The 27,841-nt window shown below is 39.7% G+C and overlaps 1 long non-coding RNA gene across 1 annotated transcript; it reads left to right on the top strand.

The window, feature by feature from the left end:
• Positions 1-13,910: 13,910 nt before the first annotated feature.
• On the top strand, positions 13,911-24,496 carry LOC116508205. The gene is made up of 3 exons (XR_004255296.1): positions 13,911-14,056; positions 18,505-18,628; positions 24,298-24,496. It is a non-coding gene; the product is annotated as an uncharacterized LOC116508205 (long non-coding RNA).
• The last annotated feature ends 3,345 nt before the right edge of the window (positions 24,497-27,841 follow it).

Below are 27,841 nucleotides of genomic sequence, written 5' to 3'. Positions count from 1 at the left end.
TTTTTGATTTCAGGCACAAAGATTTCTCCATTAAACTTGTACACAGCAAAAAGAAAAAGAAAAGATTAATAAATTAGTTTTCTATTTCTACTGTAGCATTGTGATCGACACACTTTCAATGACTACATGCTTTCTCATCACAAATTTAAAGCTCTGCTTGCGCATCTTATAAACATACAGGTTTCTAATGCTAAAATCCAGGCCATACTTAGACTACAAAAAATTGGGAGGACCACTAAAGGATAGCAAAGAAATAGAGGAAAATATTGTCATTTGGAAGTCATATAGATTGTTTCAGCCCATAACTAAAAAATAAATAAAAGCTTTCCTTAACTTGATGCTCACCAGACACACTGAACTTCTAATACCCAATACTTCTACCTAGCAGAATGATGCTAATTAAGAATTCAATGAGATGTAGCCTTGCATGTTTGAAGTCAACAGTTTGTGGAAAGTTGTCAGAAAACCCTTTCACAGGTAGCACCTCTTTGAGGTCCAGCTCCTCATCATTTCTGAACAAAAACCTGAACAAAAATTTTTCAAGCAAACAAATTAAGCCTTAAGTCTGAGGGGTTGTCATCCTTGTTTGGTAGTTTATTCTCCTTTTTCCTGATTCATTGCCACCCCTCAATGATATGGGTCAGTGGTGGGATTCAAATTTTTTGTACTACTGGTCCTGTAGGTGTGGCTTGGTGGGGAGGCGTGGTATGGCTTGGTGGGCGTGGCCTGGTGGGCATGGCAGGGGAAGGATACTGTAAAATCTCCATTCCCTCCCCACTCCAGGGGAAGGTTCCTGCAAAATCCTTATTTCCTCCCAATCAGCTGGGACTCGGCAGGCAGAGAATAGATGAGGGTGGGGCCTGTCAGAGGTAGTATTTATTAGATCTCAAAACTACTCAAAATTTCTGCTACTGGTTCTCCAGAACCAGTGGTGGGATTCAAATAATTTAACAACTGGTTCTCTGCCCTAATGATTTCTTCCAACAACCAGTTCACCAAACTGCTCAGAAAATTAAGAACCGGTTTTCCCAAAGTGGTGCGAACTGGCTGAATCCCACCACTGTCCAGAACTGGTCAGAACCTGCTGAATTCCACCTCTGATATGAGTTTGATTGCACCAGGAGTGGCTCTACTTCTGGAGCATTATGTGTGCAGGTAGAATGAACTTTTATCTCTTTAAAGTAGTTCAGACAAGAAGAACAACTGTGAATGTCTCTATTTTTATTGAATGGCTGCATTAACAGAATCATGCAAACTTGAATAGACCACTCCCATCCCTTACTTTTCCTCTCCAAAAACTAGGCAAAGTCCCTTCTGAGACACATTCTCCACCCTACCCCTCCTAACCCCATCCTTCAAAATCCATTTCTGGTTTTCTAGGCTGCAGCTCTTTTTCCTCTGTCCCAGAGTCATTCCTACATACCATTACATCTCCTGTTCAATTTTGTCTTCAATTGCGTTTTTTATTTACAAAGTAAATTGTCTGAGGTAAGCCCATTTGCTAATGCAAATACGCAGCATCATGTAAAAGTTTCTTTACAGACAGGTCCATATTAAGATACTTCAATCCTCTGCTCTTTTCTGAGCTTTTACTTTAATATTCCATTATTATCTCTTTCTTTTGTTTACAAGTATATTCCCAACTTTTTCGTTGCCAAAATTCATCCCTCCTCCCACTCTCCCAGCATACGCAGCTGCATCTGACAATACATATTAATGTGGAACTTAATCTCTTATAAATCAAACCCAACATTCTAGCTCTATTTTCACAACATGCCTACCAGGGTTAATGAGGGAGCTAGGATATTATAGAAATACTAAGAATGGAACAATTAACCTAGACAATTAATTCCCAAGGATTAGACATTGTAGGAGGAAGTGTTAGTCCATGGTGACAAAAAAAACCTCAGGAGTTTGGTAGTACCTTTACCAGCTAACAAGAGTTTATGCTTTTGAATAAAATGTGTTAGCCTGAAAAGTGGCTACCAAATTTCTCCCACGGGTTAAAGTTAATTCAAAACAAGTTAAGTTAGCACCATTTGTTGATTGTCTTAGGGGAACACTTAAGTCAAAGGAGAACATTGTGTGTCCCAAATGATGATTTTCCACTGGTTAAAGTAATTATGTACTAAAATACAGAGATTTGTCTGAATTTGTGCTGACTGGCATGCTATGAGAATAGGACAGGACACCTGCGTATAATTGGTTGGAATACAGTTGTTACAACCAATTGGAAATTATGTTTTACTTCTCTGGAGTTCACTACAGAATATTGAAGTTAATAAGATTGTCATATGAAGTGGGCTAGGAGTGCATTTTCTAAGGTGGAAGGAGTTTGGTTTATTTTAAATTATATGCATTGAAATTTATTACTCAAATAGATAGTTTGTGACCCACTAACTACTGCTAAATTAAAACTGTAGTATTGTTTATTGCTGGCATGTTCACTAGGGATGTTGGGAGCTGTAATTCAATAATATTTAGCATCTGGATAGCTACAGTTCTCCCTATTTAATTTACAATTATACAAAACAAAAATTAAACTTAGTCAAGGAAGCATGTGATTCCAGTTCTGAAACAGTTTGACTAGGTTTGTACAACCTGCTAGATTAGATTAAAATGGGGTTGGGTAAACTGAGGTAGTCATTCATTATCTTCACATGTTGTATGAATCATATCAAGTTATAATATGGCTTAATTTTTTTGGAGGTAGCACGTTATATGAATACAGCTGTTTGGCTTTTGCTCTAAGCTAACAAGTCTTTCCAAAAAGCAATAATGCATTCTTGCAGATCTCCTTATTTCTAGCCAGCTGCAGAATTTGGGCTCACATTTTAAATTGACTGAATAAGGAAGAAAGCCCGTGGAACACAGTGGGACCTACTTCCAAGTATAAATGGGTTAAATTGCACCAATTGCACCAATTTCCCACCCTCTGCTATGGACATATAAGGCAGCTTTAAGTAAAACTTAATTGCCGTAGGCTGCATCCATGCAATTGTCTTGTGCTCTCTTGAGTTGCTTATATAGAAAAATGTGAACAAAACAAACTGTTTTTTCTTTCAACTCCCATTTTCCCAACTAAGTCATGTAACATATCCAGGAGTCATTAAGTATTGCTTTCAGGTAGCTAAGCCTTCCAACCCCTGCAGATATACTCATCTCCCGCTTGACAGTATAATGCAGTGCATTGTTCTTAAAATGGCAGTACAGGATTTCAATATTCAGAATGCTTGGCAATGAATTGGGTGGGAATTTTGAAAGTTGTCAACCAGTACCTCTAGAGGACACCAAGCTAGGAAGGATGATACCAGAGAGATCACACGGTCTCATTGTGCTAAGATCTAATTTGCACAACAAAATATCTCTATAACAGTATAATAAGAAAGACTATTTTAAAAATCCAGAAACTAGCAGGCATATAGCAGAAATAATAATTATGATGATATAGTGTGATGATTGCAAACATGAACCAAAGCTCTTTCTCTCTCTCTCTCTCTCTCTCTCTCTCTCTCTCTCACACACACACACACACACACACGCACGCACACACGCACACGCACACGCACACACACACACACACACACCACGGGTGTGTGTGTGTGTTATATCCCATCAAGTTACCTGGACCAGCCAATCTTTCCATGATCATACACTATATTCTGTGTTGCAATACATTGCTTACATCCTTTTTTAATATCTTGGGTTTTGGAGAAAGGATTATCTCCATCCCAGAGAAAATGGTCTATTACAAATGTCAAAAAAAGGACAAACCAAGATTAAAAACTCAATTATAAAGAGTGGGCAAATGTCCTCTTCACAAGAATTAGAAGTTATCTCTTGCAGGCAGACATAGTAGGATAATAGCAAGATGAGTTAATCATAACATTTTCTCTTAGTCAATTCTTAAAATGGTGACTTATTGGAACCTGGGGGCAGTCATACCATCTTCCCAGAGATGTAGAAGATAGTCCACGCCAAGGGAAAGAAGTTTGATGGTGGATAGAGCAATATTATTAACTTTTAGCAAAGAATCAACAAACCCAACGATCTAGAAATTAGGGCAGAAGAAAAAATGAGCAGCTGATATTCAAGCTATCAGATTTTCATTTATTTGTCCACTTATGAGAGGCATTGATATTATGCTCTACCTTAAGTTTAAGTTTATTTTATTGTCATTGCACCTTCATATAATGAAGTTAAATGCCATCTTCAGCGTACATCATACATAAGAAAACTATAAAAAATAAAACAAAAACACATATCCATCACACTCTACACAATTGAATTGAAAACCCCTGATACTGCATTAATATTGCACTATACAGTAGAATTCAACATCGTTACAGTTTAGTGGTTTAGTGGTTTATTAGCATTTGTAGGCCGCCCTTTTCCCTGAGGGGACTGGGATAGAAGGTTTTTCAGCCTATTTGTCCTTGTTTTTATTGTCCTGTACAGTCTGCCCGATGATAATAGTTAAAAAAAAAGGGTGCCCTGGATGAGATGGATCTTTAAAAACATTTTGAACTTTCTTAAGGCAGAGGGAGCTATGAAGCTCTTCCAAGGAGGGGAGAGGGCAACCAATGATCCTCTGGACAATGATGTTGACCCTCTGGAGCACTGTCCTATCTGCCACTGTGCAATTAGCAAACCATACATAGATGCAGTAAGTTAAGATGCTCTCTATAGTGCAGCGGTAGAAGGTCATCAACAATTTTTAATTCAGTTGTTGTTTCCTGAGAAGTCCCACATAGTATAACCTCTGCTGGGCCCTTTTGACCAGTGCTGCAATGTGAGCACCCAATGTCAGGTCCTCTTTTTTGATAACACCCAAAACCTTAAAATTGGCCACTTGGTCTCCATTGATAACCAAGGGCTGGATGTCTGATCTATTCCTTCTGTAGTCAACTGTAAGCTCCTTTGCCTTATTGGTGTTAAGGACCAAATTATTGTCTCCACACCATGAAAGCAACCGGTCCACCTCATCTCGATAGGCAGACTCATCCCCCCTGGAGATGAGTCCTACCACTGTTGTATCATCTGCAAATTAAATAATAGTATTACTGGTGTGACTGGGAATGCAGTCATGTACATAAAGAGTATAGAATAGGAGACTCAACACACACCCCTGTGGAATACCAGTGTTAAGAATAAGGATTATGTTATGACATTTTGGTTTCATCCACAGCAGAATGTTTTATCAGAGTTTTTATCAGTTCTCCCTCAGAAGGTATACAATCCCATCCCTTGGGGGGGGGGGGTTTCTATTGTTTTCCTCCTCATACTTGCTTTTGCTTGATTTTCACACAGGTAGATTACATTTCTTTGGGTATGGCACTGAATGAAATAGTCGAAGAGCACTGATAAACACAATTTGTGGAGCCTTTACTGTACTCTAGCTCAGAATCAGCTGTAGGTAAGAAGAGCAAGTATCAAAGAGACAGATGGTGTCTTCAACCATGTAGTGAAAACCTCATCCCTTTTTTAAACGTTTGCAGAGTTTCAAACGTGTGTTTACAGGCTTTCTCTTGACTTTTTTGACCCCTCTACAAATAGCCTTGTTCTTGCTCTTAATAGGAGCTGCTTATTCAATTGAGAGGGGCGGGGGAGAAGCAGTGGACAAGTCCCATAGCCCTATAAGTTCAGATGAGAGATTTTTCAGCTCCTCCCTCACAAGTAAGAACACTATCCATGTTCTGGTTATGCATTAGAGGTCCTACCAGTTTGGACCAGTTCGGCCGAGTAGGTAGTAACTCAGCCAGCCACACTCCTGAACTGGTTCTCTTGGAGCCATAGGTACTGCCATCTTGTTTTTTGCTTCTGCGCATGTGCAGAAGCATTTTTAGTACGGTGCATATGTGCATAGTGCACATCAATTGCATGCACACACGAAGCACCTCCCTGAGCAAACTGGCAGTAGCAGCAACCAGAAACCACCCCTGTTATAGATGTGATATTGAGTTTTCTTCAGGATTACTAAACAAATGCCTCCAAATGAATACCTTGGTTGTATCTTTCCCTAGCGGGCACTAGGACCTGTAAAGATAAAGAAGGCAAGGAATCACAACTCTTCTTTCATTTCTGAAAACATGAAATCCACCTGGAGTTAAATTTACCTCCATTCTTAATAAAACAATGTTTTCTTGGGAAGAGAATACCAAGAAGGTGAGTGATGGGAATTTACATTTTATATTAATGAAATTGGAGAGAATGTCAAATAGGATATCAGCTTTTGAAAAAGAATCAATAGAATCCAAATTGGATAGCTTTAGCAATTTATTCAGGGGATACAATCAGCTTCAGACAATATAAAGCTCTATTTCCTCTTACAAGAGAGAATTAAAAACTTTATGAAACTTAGCACTGGCACACTGTATTAATTGGTACACTATATAATTGTCAATTGATTCAATCCAAACTCAGACAGCGTTCCACAATATGCTTAATCTGGCTGTTTAATTAAACCCTTTAAAATGCATGCAGTACATTGAAACCTAAACTAACCAATAAGAAACAAGCTGTGTTGCCATAGTAAGCCTAATCAAGCCTCACATTTACCAACCTTGTGTGACTGCATCCTTTGTGTCATGAATGGCTAAGTCCAAACATCACAATTTGAAGTATCCCAAAACAATAAAGGTTAATGTACTTATGTCCTCCTCTCAAGAAATTTAATCTGCTTCACTCCAAGGAAGGAAGGAAGGAAGGAAGGAAGGAAGGAAGGAAGGAAGGAAGGAAGGAAGGAAAAGGAAAGGGAAGGAAAAAGGAAGAGAGGGAAAGGAAAGGAAGAAGGGAGGGAGGGAGGAAGGGAGGAAAGGAAAGGAAAGAAGGGAGGGAGGGAGAGAGAGAGGGAGGAAAGAAGGGAGGGAGGGAGAAAGGAAGGAAAGAAGGAAGGAAGGAAGGAACTTAGCTCTTGTTTGGACAATGGACTTGGGAACTGGAATATAGGACTAAGTTGTCAAAATCTCTTCATCTGAATAAACATGTAGACAGATTGAATTATTGCCAGAACAACTGGCAAATGGAGTTTGATTAGTAATGTAAACAAACAATTATCTACCACAGTACCTGTATTGGTAATTTAGAGAAAACTTTTCATCCTCTTGTAATAACATGATTTGCCAACACTTTGCTCTCACAGACTAATCACAGAATTGTCTCTAATGGCCACACCCCTTCTTCTTGAAGCAGTCTGACTGAATTTAGATAGACATTTTTCATCATAAAATATATTTAAAATTCAGCCTGGGTCAGAGGATCTAACTGTAGAAACTTCTGCCTCACACAGATTTTGCCCAGAAGGTACTTCAAAGAACAATTAATCTTCATTACAGAAGCACAAAAACAAAGATCCTCCCCCCGCCCGGATGGGAATCCTGTTGTTCCTCAGGGTAGTGAGAATTTGCCTGCAATTAGCAGCATCAGCCTGGGCTGAGCTATGAGGTGAAAGGTCAGATCATGAGACCCCAAAAGGAGATGACGGGACTGTGGGAAGCTCCAGATATCTCCACAGCCCACATAACAAAATGACAACATGGCTTGCCAAAGGCACGCGAAAAGGAGTATCTCTAAAAATGCAGTCATTCTATCATAAGGTGACCAGATGTCCCAATTTTCGCGGGACAGTCACAATTTTTAATAATTTTTCCTGTGTCCCGCGGCATGTTCAAAAAATCTCGATTTTCCAGAAGAAAGAAAATCAATTTTAAAAAAGTTTTTATTTCTCTGAAGTGTCATTCCCAATGTGGCCTTTAGAGGGCAGTGGTTTCCCTCTCTCCCCTCCTGCGCATGCGCACACCGACGCGGGCCATTTTTCTGCAGGGAGAGTGATGACTTTCCAGCGGCGGCAGCGTGGTGAGGAGGCAAGGGGGGATCCAGTTGAGAGAGGCTGGCGATGGGGGTGGCTTTTGAAAGGGTTAGGGGGCATTGGGGGAAGGCAATTGGGGGAAGGCTGCTTTGCAACTGCCAGTGAAGTCCCATCCCCCCCGCTCTTGCCTTTCCTTCTGCTTTCTCCATCCCAGCGGAGGCTGAGCCCACCTCTTATTTGGACCTCCTGCATCCCCCCCCCAAACGGAGCACCCCATTTCAAGCAACAAGGGGCATCAAACAGGGCAGGGTTGCAAACACCCCCCTCCCCCAAAGGCTGTAGGCAAAAGCTGCTCTCCAGCATCCCGTCCCTGCCCTGCCTTCGCGGAGCCATTTCTGTGGAGGTCCTTTTTGGCTTTAACACGAAGCCTTGAGTGGGGAACAGGGCGCGCCCAGGCACCTATCTTGGACTCTGCCCCTGAATCAGGAACGCTGGAGAAGCAGGCATGGATCAAGGTGCCTTCCAACTCTGTTATTCTATTCTAACATATACTGTTTTAAAGAAGCACAGAGGGAACAATCCTCCAGGCTTTAGTGACTATCACTAAGTGTTGTAGCTTATGATTCTTGATGAATGTATTCTATTTTATTTTTCTTTATGTACACTGAGAGCAGATTCACCAAAGACAATTCCTTGTGTGTTTAGGAGTTTTAGCTTCTCTCTCTTGAAAATGTAAGCTAGCATAAGGCATTATAATGCAAGCTAGCCTTAGCTTTCAATTAGTTCATTTAGTGACCAATGGCATTGAAAAAAGTGACTGATGACCATTTTTCACACTTAGCAACCATTTTTCACACTTAGCGACCGTTGCAGCATCCTCATGGTCACGAGATCAAAATTTTGATGTTTGGCAACAGATTCATATTTATGATAGTTTCAGTGTCCTGGGGGTCATGTAATCGTCTTTTGTGACCTTTTGACAAAATATAAAATTTTTAATAAAGTCCCCCCCCCCCCCCCTCAAACTGGTCAATGGTGTCCCTCTTTACCAATCTGAAAATCTGGTCACCTTACTCATTTCTAAACTTCCAGTTGGCACAATGGCCCCATTTTTTGCCCTTCCAAGGTTCCGAAGGCTTTCCTGAAGCCTGGGGAAGATGAAAACAGCCTTCCCCCGGGCCCTTGGAGGCCCTTGGAAGGCAGAACTGGATCGTTTCCAAACTTCCGGTTTGCCTGTTAGACCCATTTTTCACCTCCCCAGGCTCCAGAGGCTTTCCTTAAGCCTGGGGAGGGCAGAAATGGCCTCCCTCATGCCATAAGTTCCCCATCATGGTCTTAGGGATTTACCCAGCTGGTTGATGAGTCTGTAGTTATAAGCCACTAAAAACACAGTCCAACGCATCATACATGGTGACAGGATGGTTGGTATTTGTCTGTCTTTATACATAAGCATAAAGAGATGCATCTGTAAGTACCTATGGCATTGCATTTTGGACCAACTGTAGCTTTTGGGTGGTCTTTAAGAGCAGTCCTATGTAAAGCATGTTGTAGTAGTGCAATCAATAAGGACTGCATTGCCTCCCAGTGTAGGAATAGGCACATAGGAATGGTGCCTAAGGTACAGTTGTACAAACACCCCCCTTCCCCCCCTCCGGACATAGCTGCCATCTCTTCAAAAAGGAGCAGTGAATCTGGGAAAAATCTCAGCTTGTATGACAAATCTAAACGGGGTACATTCTTATATATGAAGTGGTATTCCTTTATTCAATGACTTTGTACTTATGGTGCATATTCTGTCTGTGTACAGATACCACCTTGTGAATAAATAACCTCGGTCATCTTAGGCCATTTGACTATTAGCTTATGGTTCTAAAAGATTTAATTTAGTACATTGCTTATGATTACTATTCTTTAACATCCCATTTCCAAGGTTAAGGTGCTTCAGTTTTATTTAGAACTTCCATTCTTCTTTTGGACCATATCAATTTGTTGCTCTGAGCCAATCTGACAGTTGTCTTGGAATAAGTCTTGTAAAATTGGAAGTGGCGGATGATATTCTGAGTTGTGTGCCATCCAGAACAGTATGAGTCATTTTACGCTTTGAAATATTTCTTTCCACAAAAACTGCCAAATTTCCATAGTCCAGAGTATGAACAAAATGTTTCAATATTTTCCAGAACATCCCACCTCTGCAAATTGAAAAGTTTGCAGCTAACTGACACTTACATTAAGATGTTGCCAGCAACAATCACAATTTCTTTCATCATTTTATTCCACTTGGACTTATAATTGAAGGCACATTTTGTTTGGCATGTACACATGTTTTTGTGTGTAGACATGTTTTCTGTCTCTGATAATCTATAATAGGTAAAATGCATTATCTAGAACAGCATGATAGCCTACGTTTTATTGTTAACTAGAAGTCTCAATAAAATGTGTTTTAATTGTTTATCAACATTAGTATTGAGTATATGAATGGCTTTCAAATAAATATACTGCTCAAATTGACATCCTGATGCCAGATTCCCAGCCAAAATCCAGAGCTGATAGGCAGCTAGTGGAAATCTCCTGCCAAGCACTTTATGTTTTAAAATCTTATTTTTAGAGATGGGAAATGGGAGACCTCATGAGAAAGTCAAGAGGAGAAAGAAGTTTAATGTCATTTTGAAGGCCATGAAGTACATGCCTGTGCCTTGTTGATTACCAGAGTGGATTTTACACCTGAACTTGGCAAGGAAAACAATATGGATACAAATTCAATCATAATCATAAATTTCTCTAAATGTCCTGGATATGCCAGTACATAATTGTTGAGATAGACATACCCTCTGGATAAGCGGTAGTGTTTTCCCTCACATGCACATATACATTTATTCAAAACAGTAGTAGTTGGACTCTTCATCCCTCCAACAGAAGGCAACAGGTCTATGTCCCACAACAGTGGGAATGCTGAATTCAGTTAATTATTTCTCACAGCCCAACTATATTTAAGTTCAGTTTAGAGCTACTAGCTTTGGCCTACATATATAGGTATCCATATAGGTTGGAATATATGTTCTCTGAATGACTTTGATGATGACCATCTATTAGTTGCCTGGATTTTTCAGCCCACACTTGATATTCATACTGGTAACTTTCCTGTTGCAATAAGCAAATTAATGAATAACTTAAATACTGCTTTTAAAGAACCATAAAAAACGCAGCTTTGCATATTTCTCCAGAAACTAGTCCTACCTAGTTGCAAGGACATTATACCTTTTTATAAACAACATTAAGCATCAATAGCTGGACTTGTAACTGAAAGCTCTATTCATTTCCTACTGATTTCTGTCATATTTATTTAAAAAAAAAAAACAAATTAGAAAGAGAAAAAAAATAATGTAATACAAGTTTTCATGGTCTTGTTACTTGATCCCTTGAATGTATTGTATAAAATACTGAGACTGATTTTTTTTCTTGCTTAGTGGGATCATGGCTAAAGCCATTTGAAAATTATGCCTTGATACAGAAAAGATAATCAGTTTTGTTTCTTATTAACTCTCAAATTCTGTTGCAAAATTTGTAACCAAATTTGTTAATTTCCAAAGTTTAATGGGGATGGGTGGGAATTTTTTTTCCAATTTGCTCAACATTTCCTAGACAAGACAACATGGTTTTGATGTACCTTACTTCATTCATCATTTTGGTGTACTTTGCTTTCTTAATTAATTTATTTATTCAATTTTGATACCACCCAGCTTTGACTGCCAAACCATGCCTTAGAAGTATTGCATCAAAAAATAAAATGATATAAAAATAATATAATTATTGAGTAATTAAAATTATCAGGCTAAAAATAAAAGCAAAATCTTTATCCTTGTTAGGGTAATTCTGCCTAAAATGTGACTTTTAGCTTTAATTAGATTATTGAATTTTCTGTTATTTTTGTCCCTCAATAGCTTCAACTATTTCAAAGATTCAGGAATTGCAGAGAATGATATGCAGCTTAGATGTAATTTTACTAAACTCTCTGCCCTAATTATATTTCTGCTACTATATACCCCAAGTTAAAAGATTACAAATTATCCCACCCTTATTTCTCTCCAATAGGAAGAATTTTGTGGGATCAATCCACCAATGCCTCCAAAAATTATAATAGGTCTGAGAAATGCTGATGAATTGATAACTTCAAATTAAAGATTTACCTTGTGGGACATTAAATGACTATGCCCAGCATGACGGTGACTACATGAGGTTTAGGATTAATTATTGTTATAAAGTTGGATGATGCTGTCTAACTGATGAAATATTTCAGAGGCTAAAGGAACTGGATGAAAAAAAAATAACCCTTTCCTTGCTGACTTGTGTCAAGATAGAATTGGAATGACCTTTAAACTACTGAGGAAAAAAAGTACACCATCTTTACATTTCTTGCATTTTTTTCCCCTTAAAAATATTTTCCTTGAGCAGGTTTACAGTTTGAATGCCTTTCTCTTTTAAAATAGTAAACAAAAGCTTTAAGACATTCAGCACTTAAACTTTCAAATGTTTAAAATCTCATTTGGGTATCCTGATTGTTCTGATGATAACTAAGAAACCAACAAATGAGTCGAACAAGTAGGCCTAGGCCTTCTATAATTACGTCAGGTCCATAGTTTCCATGATGACAATCAACTCCTAAGCTTTTCCAGATTCAAGATAAACCAAGTGAAGGTTAAAATCACAAAGAACCACAGGTGGGCTTCAAATTTTTTTAGCAAGGGGTTCGCTGCCCAATTGCTGGGTGAACATGGCTATGATGGGTGTGGCCTAGTTGGCCTTCTGCACCATGGTTGGGGTGCTTTTGTCCTCCCTGGACTGTGGAGGCTCTCCTTGAGCCTCCAGAAGGCTGAAAACTGCCTTCCCAGGCTCTAGAGGCCCTCTGGAGCCCATTTCTGTGCCCATATCTGGCCTTCCTGAACTTCCAGTAGGCTCATTTTTCGCCCTCTCCAAGCCTCCGTGCGCGCCCTGCACTTATCTGCAAAATGGACCATGTGAGGACTCTTGGGAACCCTCCCAAGAGGGAGAGAGGGAGAGAGGCCCAGCCAGGAGTGGGATTTGGGGGTTGTCTGAACTGCATAGAATCTTAGCTAGAGTTTCTCCCGAACCACTGTGAACCCCCAGCAGCCCACCCCTTCGACAGAACCAAATCTCTTGAATATTTCAAGGTCAACCTGGTAATGAAATCAAGTAATTTGGACAGAAATGTTGCTGCACAAGGAGCAAAGCTGATCTGTGCCCTTCAAGACTGCTTGCTTCTGAAACCTTAAATAAATAAGGGACATTCCTCACTTGCATCTATGTTCACCTTATAAACATTCCCTGACAGCACTGTTTCACTGCTCTTGACACTGCTTTCATCTTACCCTGAACCCATGCATAAGACAGTTTTAAGTGGTTCTTATTTATTTATTTATTTATTTATTTATTTATTTATTTTAGTTAGTTAGTTAGTTAGTTAGTTAGTTAGTTTAGTTAGTTAGTCACTCATGTACAAGATAACAGGAATAAGAATAAACATGAATAAGGACACAGGAAATGGGTACAAATAAATGAGGACATTAGGACAGGGATGTTAGGCATGCTGGTGCACTTATGCATGCTCCTACTGACCTCTTAGGAATGGGGTGAGGTCAACAGTAGACAGTTTAAGGTTAAAGGTATGAGGGTTTGAGGATGTAACAACAGTCAGGTGCATCCCAGGCATTGACCACTCTGTTGCTGAAGTCGTATGTGGCATATATTAACACATATCTACAAAAAAGATGGATATCTGCTATGATTGCTGTTTTAATATCTAGAATCTGATGTATAGAAGGATTACATCTTTCAATGCCAAATAACAGCAAGGGCAGAGGACATTCACATCTTGCATTTGAATTTCTGCTGGAGAGTAAATGCTTAACTTACTGAACTTTGTTCTGAAACTCACCTCTTTTCTCCTCCAATCCTGAATCCTTTCACGAAACAGCCCACCAGAAGGTAGATTTTTTTAAAAAGAATGCCAATGTAATTGTGACGTTGTCATTCCCTCAGGTTGCCACAAATTAAGCCACCTTTGACCCTTGTGCTCCTTAAAGCTTCATAAATAGCCCCAGCAAAGAACTGCTCAGTCCCACTTCACCTGACTTAGAGACTCCTGCTTCTTGAACTGGTTGCTCTGAGCTTCAATCATGAAGGCTTTTCTCCTCCTTGTTGCCATCTTCATGCTTTCCTACCAAGCAGTCACAGGTAAGAACTGAAATGACCCAGATGGTCTTGAGGAGAAGTGTACTTGAGAGTAATTTCAAATGCTTTTCACAAGGAATGTTTACTTATTTTATTTTTGGTATTGACCACCAGTCAAAGAGTGTTAAGAGTATTTCAATCTACAAAAGGTAAGAGGAGTGTTCCCACACCATTTTTCCAACAAGAAATGTCTCAGGGGGATCATATCTACTTGCCTTCTATAATAATGCTATGCTGTCTTAGTAGTTTTGCAAAATAAATCCTTCTTCTTTTTCCCCATCTTATCTGAGAGGGATACTGTTGGAAATAAAATAAATAAGATAAAATAATATCTTGAGCCATGGTGGCACAGTGGTTAGAGTGCAGTACTGCAGGCTACTTCTGCTGAGTGCCAGCTGCTTGCAATTTGGCAGTTCAAATCTCATCAGGCTTAAGGTAGATTCAGCTTTCCATCCTTGTGACCCCATCTCACACCAACAACAGCTAAACCTATTACAACTGATCCCATCCCTTTGGGTTCACAACTTCTAGTGATCACAGAAAAGGAAGTGCAAGATCTATTTCCCAGACAAAAGCCAGTAAAAGCTCCAGACCCAGACAAGATAACTCCTTCTTGCTTAAAAGTCTTTGCTGACCCATTGGCCTCCATCTTCACCCAAATCTTCAATAAATCACTAGAGATGTGCTATGCTCCTTCTTGCTTCAAACACTTTACTATCATCCCAGTGCCGAAGAAGCCTACCATCAAGGAATTGAATGACTACAGATCAGTTGCTTTAACATCTGAAGTTATGAAAACCTTTGAAAGGCTAATGCTGTCCCACTTGAAAACCACCACAGATCCGCTGTTAGACTCCCTGCAATCGGCATACCAAGCAAATAGATTGACAGATGACACTGTTAATATGGCTCATCCTAGAATGATTTTCTACATCCTAGAAAATCGTGAATCTCCAAAGACCTATGCAAGGATCCTCTTTGTAGACTTCAGCTCAGCATTCAATACCATCATTCCAGATATTCTTCTAAATCATCTAGCTGTACCTGTTCACACTTGTAAATGGATCATAAGCTTCCTAACAGACAGGAAGCAGCAGGTGAAACTAGGCAAAATCATATCAGATACCTGTACAATTAGCACAGGAGCCCCCAAGAAAATATCTACAGACCCCTCACACCCTGGACATAAATTGTTTCAACTTCTACCCTCAAAATGACTCTATAGGGTACTGCACACCAGAACAACTAGACACAAGGACAGTTTGTCCTGAATGCCATCGCTCTGCTAAACAACTAATCCCCACAACACTGTCAAATTATCTACTAAGACTGTATTACTATTATTCTTCTCTTCCTTCCTAGCACCTATCTCTTTCCTAGTACCTATCTCTTTCCACTTATGACTATAACCATGTTACCTGTATCTTTAAAATTGATATTGTTTGTTTCCTAGTATAATTTGATTGCTTATTATTAACCTATGACTATCACTAAGCATTATATCTTATGTTGTATCTTATGATTCTTGATGAATTTATTCTATTTCATTCTTCTTTATGTACACTGAGAGCATATGCACCAAAGACAAGTTCCTTGTGTGTCCAATCACACTTGACCAATAACAAATTCTATTCTATTCTATTCTATTCTATTCTATTCTATTCTATTCTATTCTATTCTATTCTATTCTATTCTATTCTATTCTTATTCTTATTCTTATTCTAGTTTATCTTCAGACTTTAATCCTGAGGCTGGTCTCTGAACAAAGATTTGTTCTGCTTAATGACAAAATGGACATATTTTATTGGATGTGCCAAATCCAATAGAATAAAGCATTGATATATCCTGAAAAGTAGGAAAACTTGTAAAACATTGTTAAACATTATTATACCTATGGGAAGACTCATCTGCCAATATTTCAAGATGAATGTCTGAAGATACACTCACAAAATATTATTTATGTCATTTATTATATTTCCAACAGTATCCCTCTCAAATATGACTGGAGAAAAAGAAAAATGATATTTTATTTTTTAAAAAAAAGGGTAAACAGCTAAGAAAATTCATGGCATTATTATAGAAGAATGATCCCCCTAACAAATTTACATTTACATAAGTTGATCTACTATTAAAATGCTATGTTGCTTAACATATGCTTTTTTTCAGTAAATCTGAAATTTGCCTCTTGATTTCCCCAGTTTTCTCCCCCCATGAAAGGTTTATCTGCTTCTAATTCCCTCCCCCACCAGGTAATTCTGAAATTCTTCAAAATCAGCTAGTTGAAAACCTCTCTTAAATTCTCCAGCTTCTTTAAGGGCCTTCACTTTCTGATGGAATAGCTTCATAGAAGAGGTTAGTTCTAGCCTCAGAATTTAATGGGGAAACTAAAGCAGTTGCAGAAATGATGGAAACATGAAATATAGCTGGTAGCACACATTATAGGAATTAAGATATGTATTATATGAATTATATGGTGAATGGTAATTGTAAACAATACTGAGGATTTTTTTTGCAGCATATCACTGTTGTCCTAATTCTATCTTAGTTTATTAAGTTCTTTTAAATTCAATATTCAAAGAGTCACTTCTAGATGAGATGGTGACACATAAATCCAATCAAATAAATATATAGCCTACAGTAATGTTTCTTCTTGTTGTTGTCCTCTTGCTACGTTTTGTCCAAGCCTATCGATTATAGCTCACCAGGTCGCCTGGTCCTCCATTATATCAGTTGAGTTTTCCCAAGTTCATGTTCATTATGTCAATGACACTTTCTAAATGTGTCATCTGTCCCTTTCTCCTTTTGCCTTTAATCTTTCCAACATCAAGATCCTTTCAATTAATCCACTCTTCTCATTTGGTGGCCAAAGTATTTGAGCTTCAGATTCAGTATCTGTCCTTCCAAAGAAAAATGAGGGTTGATTTCCTTTAGATTTCTCCAAAACCACAATTTGAAAGCACCAATTGTTTGGTGCTCTACCTCCCTTATAATTCAACTCTAACAGCCATAGATTACTGCTGGAAAAGCTATAGCTTTGACTCTGCAAAACTTTGTTGACAAAGTGATGTCTATCTTGTTAATATGCTGCTTAGGTTTACCATAGCTTTCCTCCCAAGGAACAGGAGTCTTCTAATTTCATAGTTGCAGTTGCCATCTGAAGTGGTCTTGCAGTCTAAGAAAATAAAATCTTCCATTTCTTCCCCTTCTACTTGCTTGCCAGGAGATAATGGAAGTTGATGCTATGACCTTAGCTTTTAATGTTAGTTTCAAGCCAACTTTTGCACTCTCCACTTTCACCCTCATTACCCTCTTCACTTTCTGCCATTAGTGTAGGATCATCTGCTTATCTGAGATTGTTGATATGTCTCTTGGCAATCTTAATTCTGGTTTGTGAGTCATTCAGCTCAGCATTGTGCATGGTGTACTCTGCATATAAGTTAAATAAACAGGATCATAATATATAGTCTTTTAGTACTCCTTTCTCTATTTTGAACCAATTGATTGGTCCATGTCAAGTTCTAGCTGTTGCTTCTTGACCTGCATACAGGTTTCCCAGGAGATAGGTAAGGTCATGTGGCACTTCTGTCTCTTTAAGAACTTGCTACACTTTTGCAGTTCATACAATCCAAGGCTTTAGTATAATCAAGTAGATGGTTTCTCCATAATCCGGTGAATGCTTTAATTTGATCTCTAGTTCCTCTGCTTTTCAAAATCCAACTTATACATCTGGTAAGTGATTAGTTCACTTGTTGCTGAAGTTTAGCATATAGGATTTTAGCAGGAGCTTGCTAGCTTGTCAAATGAGCACTATTGCCTAGTAATTTGAATATTGTTTGACATTGCCCTTCTTTGGGATTGGAATGTAAACTGAACTTTTCTAATCCTGTGCCCATTGTTAAGTATTCCAAATTTGCTGGAGTGCAGCACTTTTAACAGCATAATCTTTTAGGATTTTAAATAGCTGAGCCAATATACTGTCATCTCCACTAGTAGTTTCTATACAGCCATTCAACTTCCATAGGTGAGAATGGGCTCACATCACTTCCTAGTACAGTATCAACACCAGAATCATTATTATTATTGGTTTGTTGGACAGTCAGCCAGAACTTTAGACTAGATCTGGCACATTTATCTACCTATCAAGTCCTTCCCAATGAATGGGGGATAGGTAGATGTTGTTGTTTGATGTTATTACAGGTTTTGTCAAAAGATTTAAGCTGTTCCAAGTAAAGGTGCCTTCTACTATAACTATTAAATGATAGGGATTTTGTCAATGCCAACAGTGTTCAAGTAGTGTTCCTAATATTTTGGGCTTCTTATTATTATTATTTCTAAAATGAATGTAAATCATGAAACATGTAACATTTATGAAAAGAATAAAATATGATTTGTAATAATAAATAAATACAGATTCCAAAATGCCAATAGTATTTCTCCCCCTTTTTATGCAGTAACTGGCCAAAGAGACCCTGCTAACATTGCTTGTTTCCAAAGTGGTGGCACCTGTAGAGCATCATGTCCATTTCCTAGTGTACAATCAGGAGACTGTGCTGGTGGTTTCGTTTGCTGTACATGGTAAGTCAACATTATATACCTGAATCTCTTATTCTGCTCTAAACAAATGCAGTAGTGCAAGATTTAAAACTACGGAAACATAAATCTAGGAAAGATAAAAAATTATGAAAAATTAAAGAAAAAGTGAAAAATTATTAAAATAAAAGAAAGATAAAAAAGAGAAAGAAAAAGAGAAATATTTAAAGAAGTAATTTTTGATATTATTTGCAGCAGTATAAATGTGATAGTTTTAGTTGCCAATAAAACATTTTTAATTTAAATACTACTAAAATCACTTTGGATTTTTCTTTTTCTTAAGATGCATATCTCTCTGATATAATTGGGTTGAGGAAGTCTTTAAGAACCTGGTTGTTTCGCCAGACTCCTGAGTAGGGAGCTCTACAGCCCTTGGGGTTTGGTGTTTTGTACTTGGTATCTCCACATATATGTAGTCTCTTTATGGTTGTTTTTTATTCTCAGTAATATCAACCACCCAGAATTGGTCTCTACCTGGGCAGCCTTCTAGCTTACCAGTACCTATATCTATACTTTACATCTACATATCAGATGCAGAAGATCAAGGCCACATGTTAGGTTCCAATTAATTGCTCATGTCGATGCACAGGAATTTACTAATCATCAGTGTTATTTTGGCGCTAAATAAAGATTAACAGAATTTAAGAGCAGTTGGTCTTAGACCACTTGTGGGATCACAAGGACTCCAGGTTGATTCCTATACAAAAAGGGAACAGCTGATGTCATAATAATATGATGCTCTTGTTATTGTTTTCTATTCTTTTACCCAAATCCATCATAGAACATTTTTATCTATTTCATCAAGCATGTATCAGATAACATATATAAGTATAAACATGATTTTTAATACATAAAATGGATACGAATAAAAAGGAATATTAGGACAGGGATGGTTGGCACATCGGTGCGGTTATGGGGTGAGGTCAGTCTAAACCTTAGACAATCTAAGGTTAAAGTTATGGGGCTTAGAGGAAGAAACCACAGTGTCAGCTAGTGCATTCCAGGCATTGACCACTCTGTTGCTGAAGTTGTATTTTCTGCAATCAAATTTGGAGCTGTTTACTTTGAGTTTGTATTGATTGTTTGCCTGTGTATTATTGTGGCTGAAGCTAAAGAAGTTGTTGACAGGTAGGACATTGTAGCAGATAATTTTATTTACTATGCTTAGGGCAGACCCAAGGCGATGCAGTTCTAAGTTGTTTAAGCTCAAAATTTCAAGCCTGTTGGCTTTGAATACTTTTTCACATGGGATTTGTTTTATCGCATAGATCATGAAGTTCACAGGCACTCTCAGTGATTCTTACTGCCCCACAGCACAGCCTCATAAAGTCACCCAATAAGTGCTGGTGGGCTTCGTGGTCTACATGAACCTGGGGACTGGTGGCAAGGAAGGCCTCAGCCGGTCCCTGGGCTCACGTAGAACGTGAAGCCCATTGGCACTCATGGTGGTTCTTGTCGTCCGTTGGCATGTCCCATGAAGTCACCTGCCAAGTGCTAGCAGGCTTCATGGTCTACAGGACCTTGGGGATGGCAGCAAGGAAAGCCTCAGCCGGGTCCCCAGGCTTAGACCCCAAGCCTGATGGTACTTGCGGTGGTTCTTCCTGCCCCCCACATGCCCTGGAAAGTTATCTGCTGAGTGCCAGCAGGCTTCACGGTCTATGCAAGCCCGGGGAGTGGTGGCAAGGAAGGCCTCAGCCAGTCCGGGCTCGCATAGACAGCGAAGCCTGCCGGCACTCTTGATAGCTTCCCCCTACCGTCTGCGCCCTGCAAAGTCACAGCCTTAGGCTTACTTACCTTTAGGCAGCCGCAGGAGGCGGCAGCAGTAACACAGCAGGGCAGGCAGGTTGTGAAGTCAGCAAGGATTGAGTCAGAGAGATCAGGAAGTCAATAAGATGATGTGAGACCCAAGCCAATAAAGGTAGTGGCTACGTGGTGACCATGGTATATATAGGGATCTCAGAGGTGGGGTGATCAGCAAGTCAGTAAGTGACGGATAGGTAGGCAGGCAGGGCAAGCATGGTGTGGGTAGACTAGGCAAGAGAGTGAGCAATTAGTGACCGGAGGGGAGGGAGTGAGCTGGGGCAGGCCAGGGGACCATACCGCTATGGGGGCATCGACAGGCTGGCATCACTACCAGTACAGAAAAGTATGGCCAATTTCCACTACCCTTCAATCGAACTGGACCATACCAGTAGGAACCCATCTCCACAGTGAATAGAATGTGCCAATCAAGAGATGAAAGATCTGCATCTATGAGATCATAGTTGGCTATTTTAAAGTTATAATTGGGCAGCCTATCATTATTATGATTTTTGTAAGGATGTACTGTATTTTTCGGAGAATAAGACGCATTGGAGTATAAGACGTACCAAGGTTTTGAAGAGGCAAATTTTTAAAAAAGTAGGGAGGTAGATAGAGGGATACAGAGGGAGAGAAAGAGAGAGAAATATAGTAGGTAGGTAAGGAGAGATAGATAGTAGTTAGGTAGGTAGATAAAGGGATAGATAGATAGATAGATAGATAGATAGATAGATAGATAGATAGATAGATAGATAGATAGATAGATAGATAGAGATAGATAGAGATAGATAGATAGATAGATAGATAGCAAAATAGAGAAATACGGTAGGTAGGAGAGAAAGAGAGTGTGTAGGTAGGTAGGTAGGTGGGTAGGTAGGTAGGTAGGTAGGTAGGTAGAGGGATAAAGAGAGAAATAGAAAGAGATAGAGAGAGACAGAAATACAGTAGATAGGTAGGGAGAGAGAGAGTGAGTAGGTAGGTACATAGGTAGAGGGGAAGAGGGAGAGAGAGAGTAGATAGGTGGCAGTGATAGGTTTAAATATTTTTAGAACCTCTATTGTAGGTGTGGCCTGCTTTGTGGGCATGGCTTGCCAACCATGTGTCTGGGTGGGAGTGGCTTGCCAACCATGTGACCTGGTGGGAGTGGCTTGCCAGCCATGTGACTGGGTGGGAATGGCCAACTTGTAAAATGTGGTGAAACTCACTTAACATTGCACTTGCTTAGCAACCAAAATGTTGGCTCAGAAACTCTGGCATTTGAAGCACGCAAGTCTTAAAGCTCTCAAGTTACAAGATCCTTGCACCCCTAACCCTTTAGAAAAAAAAAACAGGGGTGTTCAAACTTGACAGCTTTTAGATTTGTGGACTTTAATGCCCAGAATTCCTCCTCCAGTCATGTTGGCTCAGGAACTCTGGCATTGAAGTGTGAAGAGCCGAGGTGGCGCAGTGGTTAAATGCAGCACTGCAGGCTACTTCAGCTGACTGCAGTTCAGCAGTTCGGCTGTTCAAATCTCACTGGCTCAGGGTTGACTCAGCCTTCCATCCTTCCGAGGTGGGTAAAATGAGGACCCGGATTGTTGTTGGGGGCAATATGCTGACTCTGTAAACCGCTTAGAGAGGGCTGAAAGCCCTATGAAGCGGTATATAAGTCTAACTGCTATATAAGTCTAACTGCTATGCTAAGTCTTAAAGCTGTCAAGTTACAAGGCCCTTGCACCCTTAACCCTTTAGACAGCTTTAAGACGTGGACTTCAACTCCCAGAATTCCTCCTCTCGCTCTTCATCTTGATGATGTGCGGACGAGTGGGGGGAAGGAGCTGAAAGCGGTTCTAAACAGCACTGTAGATTTTTGGAATTTCTTCTATAGAAGAGGTTAGAACTGGCAGGAATCCAGCCCTGGTAGGTGGGTAAGTAGGTAGATAGAGGGATAGAAAGAGAGAAATACAGTAGATAGGTAAGGAGAAAGGGAGGGAGGGAGGGAGGGAGGGAGGGAGGGAGAGAGAGAGAGAGAGAGAGAGAGAGAGAGAGAGAGAGAGACAGAAAGAAATATGATAAGTAGGGAGATAGAGAGAGAGTAGTTAGGTACATAGGTTGATAGAGGGGGGAGAGAGAGTAAGTAGGGAGAGAGAGAGAGAGAGAGAGAGAGAGAGAGAGAGAAATACAGTAGATAGGTAGGGGGAGAGAGAGAATAGGTAGGTAGGTAGGTAGGTAGGTAGATAGAGGGATATATAGAGAGCGTGTGTAGGTAGGTAGGTAGATGTTTCCAGGTGTATTTATCCATGTGCTGGAGAAGGAAATCACTGACATTCTGCAGCACCTAAAACTTTGTTTCTGCTGGCAAAGCACTTGATCAATCTATTCTCATCAATCAGTTAAGAGCTTTCCGAAAGGGAGAAATTAATTTTGTTTGCACTTTGCAAACCTCTCAAAAATGGCCCATTTTTTTGTGAAAATGGGCCTTTTTTGTCAAAAAAACCTGCATGCATATCCTTATGGAGGCTTATAAAGTGCTGCTGGGGGCTGGAGGAGGGGCAGAACGGCCTGTTGCTTGCTCATTTCTGCCCTCCCCAGCCCCCAGGAGCTCTCTGAAAGCCCCCATAAGGGTATGCACAGCCACTTTGGTGAAGAGGGTGGGGCTTTGGGAGGCAAAAAAATGCTGTATTCAATGTATAAGATGCACCTCAGTTTTCAGCCTCTTTTTTGAGGAAAAAAGGTGCGTATTATAATCCAAAAATATGATATATTGAGACAAAAGTCAATCATGCTGTGGTCACTGTTGGAAAAGGATTCTTTCTTTGTAGTCCATAAATTGAGTTTAAACTGTTGCAGAAGATGAGATCAAGGCAGTTGTTGAGTCTAGTGTTGTTAGTTATTAGTTGATCTAGTCCCAGACTAATAACAACATTGCACAGGTTGCATGTATGGGTTCAGTTGTACATTTGTTTAGGGTCCAATTAATAAGAGGTAGATTGAGGTCAACAAGAAAGATAAGAGGGTGTGGGCAGGACGCAGCCCACAATAGTAGTGAAGTTATCTTGTTCGCATGTATGATGTAAGATACTAAGAAGTTAAGTGTGGTATTTAAGGACAGCTCGCAGACAATGGTCTCAGGAAGAGCGAGTTCATGCGTAACTTGAATATTTTTTAGATTTAGGGACTTTTTATAAAGATAGCAACTCCACTTCCTCTACGGATTTCACAATAAAAAACTGTATTGGCCTATTGATTCTTTCTACATTCCTGTTGAGCATTACTTTTCTATCGTTTGAAATAACTTTGAAGTATTATGATGAGATTTGTCCATCTTGACAATTAAGTCTTTTTCTTATACTCCCTTCTTTAGTTGTCCTGTGTGCTTTCCCACAGAGTTCTTTAAAATAATCGATCAATGAATGGCTTCACCCCTTCCATTCCTTTATCGTTCTATTGTGATTTTCCCCCCCAATCAGCTGTATTATTTCCCATCATAACCGTAATTCTCTTATATATCAAAAAATGTTGTGAACAAATGCTGCTTCTGGGGATGGGGGCAACTGAACCCATAGAGTTGTCAAACTCGCAGTCTGTAAGCTGGATGTATCACATGTTGGCCATTCCCATGCCCAGTTTAGCAAAGGGGGATACATCATGTGATGCTGCCTGGTGACGCAAGTTTGACACCCCTGCCATAAGGTATATAACAAATGAAAAAATATACAATATGTTAATAACTCTAGAACAATATACTAATGTAGGCTTTTATAGAACATTGTCTATTAATACTAGCATTTTTAAAATTGATTTGCTGCTGATTTATGATTCTCACTCATTTCTAAATATGCAATTCTTGTTTCTTTTAAAAAAAATGTTTATAGGCCACGCCAAGGTCCTGTATAAACTATCAGGAAAACTCTGAATAGTTTGAAGAGTTCCGAAGAAGAAATTGAAACAAGGTGGCTGGAAGAAGTGCAAGCAATTCTCCTGAGATACAAACATTTTGATTGAATATATAATCTGGAAAAGGATAACTGTTTAACCTATTAATCGGTATATTAAAGCTCTACAATAGCAATGGTTAATTTGTAATTATTATACTTCATTACTGTATCAAACTAGTATTAAATATTAATTATAAAAAGTTGACCAAACTGAGATTAATAACATGACAAATGTATAATTTCCTGGTGATTAGGTGGAAATTACCTAGAAATTACCTAGTATTATCTTGAGTACTGCAAGTGCTTCACACTTCTTTTGTTTAACTTTGCTTGGACACAATTTTACAAAATTTGGGATAATGAATATCTAAAAGTTCTGTAGGGGAAAATGATCACTCTTATATGAATGGCAGATGAATTTTCTAAGTGCACAAGTCTAGAAACTGAAAACACAAATTTTATTTAGATGATTATTGATATTCATTGGTTCATCAATTCAGATATCGTCACATGCAAGCTAACATTCATGAGAATACTGGAATTCCAAGTCATTCAGTGTAATATGCACATGTACAACTACAGATAACACAAAATACTTAAAAATCAAATGTAAATGATATTTGGATCAAACTTTTCAGAAATTACACTTTAAATAAAAACTGGATCCATTTGGGATGCCACGTGGGATACTTTGAAAGCACTGCTAAGGCAAAAGTATGGAAGTTTCCATAGGAATCCCTGGAGGAATCTGAGCCTGGTTGATTGCTATCCTGGCCCATTAAATGTTTACCCTATTCAAAATATTACAACACTTTGGTTCTCTATAAAGTTTATATAAAGTTTTTCTTGTTTAGACATAGCTTCTGATTCCAGGCCCAAATAGGCTTTCCAATATCTCTACCAAAGGTATTGGGTATGAAAATTACATAGATGATTTCCCCGAATTTTCTCCAGGGAAAAGAGATATTCACCAATTCAGCAAGCTTTTTAATCTATAGCTTTTTAACAAAAAAAAAGCTTCTTCCAACATGTTAAAAACAAGAAAAAGTTTAAAAGGAAACAATTGGTCCATTGCTGGGAGAAAGTGGCAAAAACGTGACAAGCAACAGGGAGAAAGCAGAACTATTTAACTCACTTTTTGCATCTGTCTTTACACAAAGGGATAAAACAACCTATCAAAAACAGCACCACAAAAATCAGATTAGGAACACAAATTGAAATAGGGAAAAAAATGGTAAGTGAACACCTGTCTACCCTAGATGAGTTCAAACCACCAGGACCGGATGGATTACACCCCAGGGTTGTGAAGGAACTGGCAGATAAGATCTCAGAAACACTGAACTATATCTTTCAGAGATCCTGGAGCATTTGGGAACTGCCAGAGGACTGGAAAAGAGCTGATGTGGTTCCCATTTTCAAAAAAAGAAAAAAAAATAGATCCAGAAAACTATAGACCTATCAGCCTGACATCAATACCAGGAAAGATTCTGGAAAAGATAATCAAGCAACAAATTAGCGAACACCTAGAAGTAAACAAAGTAATAGCCAAAAGCCAACATGGGTTTGTCAAAAACAGATCATGCCAGACTAATCTTATTGCATTCTTTGACAAAGTGACAAAATTAGTGGACCAGAGGAATGCCATCGATATAGTTTATTTGGACTTCAGTAAGGCATTTGATAAGGTAGACCATAACCTACTACTAGATAAAGTAAAAGAATGTGGGTTAGACAGCATCACCACCAGATGGATTTGTAACTGGCTGACCAACCACACTCAATGTGTAGTCCTCAATGGAACTGCATCTACATGGAGGGAAGTATGCAGTGGAGTACCCCAAGGCTCTGTTTTAGGCCCAGTACTCTTCAACATCTTCATCAATGATTTGGATGAGGGAATAAATGGGGAACTCGTCAAATTTGCAGATGACACCAAGCTAGTAGGAATAGCTAACACTCCAGAAGACAGGCTTAAGATACAGAAGGATCTTGACAAACTTGAACATTGGGCACTATCTAATAAAATGAAATTCAATGGTGAAAAGTATAAGGTTCTACATTTAGGCAAGAAAAACAAAATGCACAGGTACAGTATATGTGGTACCTTGCTCAATAGTAGTAACTGTGAGAGGGATCTTGGAGTCCTAGTGGACAACCATTTAAATATGAGCCAGCAGTGTGCAACAGCTGCCAAAAAAGCCAACACAGTTCTAGGCTACATAAACAGAGGGATAGAATCAAGATCATGTGAAGTAATACCACTTTATAATGCCTTGGTAAGGCCAAACTTGGAATACTGTATTCAGTTTTGGTTGCCATGATGTAGAAAAGATGTGGAGACTCTAGAAAGAGTACAAAGAAGAGCAACAAAGATGATTAGGGGACTGGAGACTAAAACACATGAAGAACAGCTGCAGGAACTGGTATGTCTAGTTTAATGAAAAGAAGGACTAGAGGAGACATGATAGCAGTGTTCCAATATCTCAGGGGTTGCCACAAAGAAGAGGGAGTCAACTATTCTCCAAGGCACCTGAGGGTAGAACAAGAAGCAATGGGTGGAAATAAATCAAGGAGAGAAGCAACTTAGAACTGAGGAGAAATTTCCTGACAGTTAGAACAATTAATCAGTGGAACAGCTTGTGTCCAGAAGTTATGAATGCCCCAACACTGGAAGTCTTTAAGAAGATGTTGAATAGCATTTCTCTGAAATAGTATAGGGTTTCCTGCCTAGGCAGGGGGTTGGACTAGAACAGTGTTTTTCAACCTTTTTTGTGCAAAGGCACACTTTTTTCATGAAAAAAATCACGAGGCACACCACCATTAGAAAATGTTAAAAAAAATTAACTCTGTGCCTATATTGACTATATATAAAGTAATTCTAGGCCCTAGAAGACAGAAAGGAGGACCCAAGCAGTGGGGGGGAGGGGAGGGTCCCCTGCCCGGGCAGCTTGGAAGGATCTTTCCCTGCCCAGTGAAGGTTGAAGGGGCTGCAGGAAGGGCCAAAGTGACATCCACGAAGCTGATCACTCCAATCAGGGAAGGGGAGCGGCACCTTTGTCCCATCCTGAGAAAGCCCCTGGCAGCCCGGGCTGCCTCTGGGTTCCCCTCCTCCAGGGAAGGGAGCATTGGTGACGGGCAGGCGGCTGCCTGGGGCAGTCTTGGAGAGCGAAGGTGAGGACCTCCTTTGTCCAAACGGGGATCTCTCTTCCGCTACCCACACCGCCAGTGGTCAGCCTCTACCCCCACCCCCCAGCCCACTTCCCTCCGAAGCCTAGTTGCTCGCCCTGCCCGGTAGGTGCCCGGCGCCTCCTGCTTGGCTTCGGAGCAGAGTCCTGGCAGGAAAGAGGGACTGGAGGGCAGGGGCAGGAACCGCTGCTTTCTGCGGGAGATGGCGCCAACGACCCAACTCGCCGAGCACTGTAACTGGCCGGAGATGGGTGAGCAGGCGGGCGGCAGCAGCTTCGTTTGTCCACCGCCAGCC

Source organism: Thamnophis elegans, chromosome 4 (assembly GCF_009769535.1).
Source record: "Thamnophis elegans isolate rThaEle1 chromosome 4, rThaEle1.pri, whole genome shotgun sequence".
NCBI lineage: Eukaryota > Metazoa > Chordata > Lepidosauria > Squamata > Colubridae > Thamnophis > Thamnophis elegans.
This window is presented reverse-complemented; position numbering and strand designations above follow the sequence as displayed.